This window comes from Cryptomeria japonica, chromosome 5, assembly GCF_030272615.1.
Source record: "Cryptomeria japonica chromosome 5, Sugi_1.0, whole genome shotgun sequence".
Taxonomy (NCBI): Eukaryota; Viridiplantae; Streptophyta; class Pinopsida; order Cupressales; family Cupressaceae; genus Cryptomeria; species Cryptomeria japonica.
Window position 1 is genome coordinate 562,099,548 of NC_081409.1, and position 5,377 is coordinate 562,104,924.

Sequence of the window (5,377 nt, forward strand, 5' to 3'; positions counted from 1 at the left end):
ATGGTAATGGTACTTCATGGTTACGGGGAGTTTGTCCAGTTCCTTGCCTCTCTTATTGGAGGTTAGGTTCATCTAATTACTCTAGTCTACAAGACGGAATAAAAAATTATCCTATCGCATAAAAAATATATCAATAATATTGCCCACTTCGGGACTCCAGAATTTAATGGTGGGTAACTCCTTCTATAACAACTAACTTCGGAACTCCAAGGTTTCGGGGTAGACGAGCATGGAACAATAAAGGCTGAAACTCCAGGGTTTCAAGGTTCCAGGGTTGACTAGTTAACATGGCTCATTCAGGACTTCGGGGTTCCAAAGTCTCGGGGTGGTTAAAACAAGCCGAATCAAGACTTTGGGGTTCCGAGGTCCCAAGGTAGTTTATTGAGTGCCAAAACAAAGATGTTTGAGAACTCCACAGATCTGGGGTTCTGAGGTTCAAATAGTGGCCTAAAAGGAAAGAACTTCGGAACTCTGGGATTTCGGGGTTCTGAGGTTGGGGGTAGTTAATTCATGGGTCAAAAGGTGATTTGAAACTCCAAGGTTCTAAATTTTGGGGTAAAAGCACGACCCAAAAAGATCAACCTTGGGACTCCGGGGCTCTGAGGTTGGGGGTAACTATCGAGCCTAGAACTGTGAGGTTCCGGGGTTTTGAAAACCTAGGGCACGCGAGAAGATCAAAACATGAAAAATGAGAAAAAAAAAACAAAAAACAAAATCTAAACCCAAAAACTAGAAAATCTAAACACAAAAACACAAGGGATAAAAAATCCACCAACTTGGCAGCAAAAAAACCCATGAAGAACTCAGTAACATGGAGGAGCAAAATCGGAAGATCACAACTGGGAGACTAGAAAACTTTAAGGCACAAATGAGATTTTAAAAGTTCATTTCTCCTATTTATAACCCCCCCCCCATGATACTTTGTTCGTACAATCTCCTTAAACATGACCTTGGGAGTCTGAGGTTCTGAGTTTCCAAGATGACAACAAGAAAAACAACAACATACCTCGAAACTCCAAGGTTCCAGACTTCCGAGGTAAAAACACAAAAAGGACAAAAACTCACCTCAAGACTCCAAGGTTCCAGAGTTCCAAGGTGAAGAGACAAGACAACTTTAGGACTCCGCGGTTTCAAGGTTCTAGGGTTCCGAAGTGACTAACGACAAAACATGAAGAACTCAGAATTTCGAGACTCTGGGATTCCGAGACTTCAATGACAAATAAGACAAGGCAAGACTTCGAGACTCTGGGGTTTCGAGGTTGTGACCAATACCAGAAACAAAAGCCTACCTCGAAACTCCGAGGTTCCAAGGTTCTGGGGAAGGACTTCAAACCAGGAAAAGAACACCTCAGGACTTTGGGGTTCCAGGGTGTTAAGGAAAAAACTAAGCAAAACAAAACTACAAAACAAAAAGAAAGGGGACCCATATTTTCAAGACAAGGAAACTAATGGGGGTAGGTATGCAGAGCATAACACTATCCTTTGGATGAAAATTTTGAGGAGTGGGAGAAATACAATATAGGTAGAGGAAAACTATGATTCTCTTTCAGGTGGCACTAACCCTCAAGAATCAACCCCACAGTAGGATATTTAGTAGCGGGCCAATAAAGGAAAGGAGGTTGAGTTAGATTCAACCAACCAAGTGGCCATATCATTTTCCACTATCAAGCCTATTAGAAAACCTTGCTCCTAGTTGTCAATTAAAAGGACTAGTGAGGTAGGCATGAGCTCTTCTCCTTTGAGGAAGAAGCAGATGTTAGAAGAAGTTTTAGAGAGAACCCAAACCCAAGTACCCATTGTAGACTAGGTTTTATTAATGACAACAACATCTTTGGCTCAAGTACTATTTTCTCCCCCTCTTCTTTCTTCTCAATCTTTGGTTGCTCCTGTTGTTACCATTCCTCTAGTTTTAGTTGCTTCTTCTTTTTCGCCCACTTTAGTTATAGCTTCCATAGATACATTACAATCTAAGTCATCCCCTACATCTGCTAGTTTTCTTATGGCATCCCCACATGATATTCCCCAATCCTCAAGAACCCCTTTTCAATTTCTGCCCACTTTTTTGGTCGCGTGAATGTTAGGATTTGCAAATCCCCTAATTCATGCATCTTCTAGCACTATTCTATTTTCATCCCCTCCTGTTGGCTCTATCCTTGGTGTTCCTCATTTCTCTCTTGCTACTCATCTCCAGACAATCCACATGCAGTTGAGAGATCTTATAGTCTCAATACCTTTTTCTCTTCTACCTGGCAGTCCCTTTGTAGGGTAGGAAATTCCTTCTCCCTCAAATTTCATACAACAAATGAATTCCTCTAAATTGGCTCAAGTTCAAAGGGCTACAAATTAGAAAGAGAAAGATTCTCGAAAGCTTGCCCAACCCAATATCTAGACGCATTTCAATGAAGAAAGCCAAAGCATAATGTTCATGGCTATGTTTTTTAATGTCATCAAATTACAGAGAAATGAAGCCAGCGAACTATTCGTTGCATGTCATTGGTATAGATTTGAAACAAGTTCAACCATAGAATAAAGTAGAGATGATGGAGGAGACACAAAAGGTTGTGTCATCTAATTTCCTCAAAAGGAGTAGGTGCCTAGAGAATCTCACAGAGGAATTGAGCCATGTCAAAGATATGGTTGACCATTTGAAAATGGAAGAGAAAGTTAAGAATGTTGAGATGTTTTGCCTTCAAATTGATGTCCAGAAGGAGAGGATTGAAAGAGAAGCTACAAAGTTCTCTAAATGTTGTGACAGTTTAGTTGCAGGCCGAGCAAGTAGAAAATAATGATTTGAACAAGAAGTTCCACGATAAAGAATAGGAGTTCCTGCAACTCCAAGAAAACTCCCTGGGCATAAATCAGATTCAAATCCAGCTACAGGATGGGATCTAAGATAAAGATAGACTTTTTCAAGATCTGAGTCAAACACAAGTACTCCTTTTTGAGGAGAAAGAGGAAGGAGAGCGGGCAACACGGGAATGGCAGAACAGGAAGACCCAATTAGATAAATAACTCCAGGATCCAAAGTAGGTCTTGGAGAGTGAATGCAATGACATGATCTAAATGAAAGGAAAATTGTAGGACAAGAGTACAAGAGTCATTGCGTTGGAACATGAAGCATCTATATAGGAATAAAAGGTTAGAGAATTATATGCAAATATCTGGGCAAAGGAGGAGGAAATTTCTCTCTTATCAAAACCTGTTGATGTTTCACCTGTTGCTTTGGAAATTTTTTTCTTTTCATCCAAGAGCTATATGTTTTGCATTGGGAAAAAGGAAAAATTCTACCATGTTTTGCAGCCAACCCTAAAATTCCTGGCTGATGCACAATCTTTATGTTTCGAAGCGGATAGTATCATCAATGAAGTCACCTAGTCTACCGCACCCAAGGTCCCTAATGCCCAAAAACTGATCAAGTGGTTGTATACCGCTTTCGAGGAGGAATTGATGATCGTAGAGGTAAATGGCCATAAGAAATTGATTAGAAAGGCTAATAATTTCATAAGATGCCACCAAGAAGCAATGCAAGTCATGTCCACTTTAAGTTCACTCAAATCCTCGATATCACATGTCAAAGAACGTTTTGTAAGTCTCGTCTTACCTTCTCCTTTTCCTCCTAATGGTTTAGTTTTGAAAGTTTGGCAGATCTTGAACTTGATTGAGCAATAGTAGCAAGAGCACACTTTCCTCCAAGATCTAAGTGTTCCCCCTACTACCATCAAGGTTAGAGAATGGTTGCATCCTTTGGCTCGACTCTATAATCTGCTCTAATTGGTTACTAATGAGCTGGACGACCTCCCTTTTCATGAGATTATTTGCCTTGATCAGAGTTATCAAATCCTCAAATCTCAAGAAAAACTCTCAGAGAATGATTGTATCCCTTTACAATAGGCCCTTGATCAACTTTACCCTGCATATGCATAAATCTGGTCTAAAACCAGAAATTTTGGGTATCGACACCCTACAGGAAGGATTATCCCAGAAGTCGCCAAAAAGTTGTGTACTTTATTTTGTCCACGCCATTTTTTGAAAAGGTTGGCTCGCACCCACCACATGTTGGCATGGTGGACCTTCCTAGTGCCCCTTTCTTTGCCTTGTTTATTAACCCATGCACTCCTAACGCATGGCATTTTGTTTTGTGGTGTTTTGTTTTGCAAAATCGAAGGGGTTGGGCCCACACTTTTCCAAGGAGGACGTTGTGATATGTGGAAGCTCCTCGAGAAGTCCTGAGGCCGTAGTTTGCAAAGTCCAACCCTCTTTCCCTCTTGTTGCCAAATCTCTTCCATAGTAGTGGCCCAAAGGGTTTCACATTTTCAATTGCAAGTGAACCGTTGGGGGATCCTTTTTTATCTGAATAACCAAAAAAAGATGTAGTTTTGCTAGAAGCCAAGAGTGGTTTCATTTGTAGGTTTTAGGATGTTTCCACGAATGTGGAGGAAGTTCCAAAGGTCTTTGGAGGATGATTTTTTGTTTTCCTAGCTCTAGGTTGTTAGGTCTTGATCTATAAGAATAGTGATTTTTCTCTTGCAAAGGGTTCAAAACTTTTATTTGAAAAAGATATAGAAAAGTATTCTATATAGGAATTTGGCCTTTAATCTTTGTTTGTATTTCTGAAGAAAAGATAATCAAACTTTGTTTGTGGCTTCTATGATTACTGTTGTTCAATGTGCATTGATAGTTTTTTATGCATCTTCGAAACGCCAACATAACTTTAGAAATATATGCTTAATACTCTGTCGATTAAACTATGTTTTTGCACTTGATGCGTGGTGCATATTGCTTTATGTTAAAATTATTTTTTATTATATCTTGATCAGTGTTCTGGGCATGTATATTGTTGAATGGACTTGAAAATGACATGTATGTGAAGCTCTTTGTTCTCCTTAGTGCATTAAAATCAATTTAGCGCATCGCTTTAAAATAGGTTTTTACTTTTATGTTTCTTTCTTCCTCTTTTCTCCTCCTCAATCAATGAAGAGTCAGCTTGTAAAATCCTGGAGCTCACTTAGTGAAAACATGCAGGCCCCCCATCATTGATTTTCCCATAAGGCTATTTCCCTGGGAGCACTTCTAGAGATCAACATGCATATTTTAGTTTTATCACTATCTTCTTCACAAAAGTGCAAAAAATTGTCTTTGCATCCTCAAATTAAGGAAGCTCAACCTTCATTATTTCTAGATGCTACTTGTTTGACATCATTTCTTCAATTATTTTGGGTGGGAAATCCTTGCGCATTTTGTCTTTGAAATTTTGTATGATGATGAGAACATTATCTAGCTCAAGCATTTCATTTGGAAGAGTGCCATGACTACTCGACAAATTCTTCCACCTAGGATAATAGAGAGTTGATTGTATTAATTTTCTTGATTACCTTAT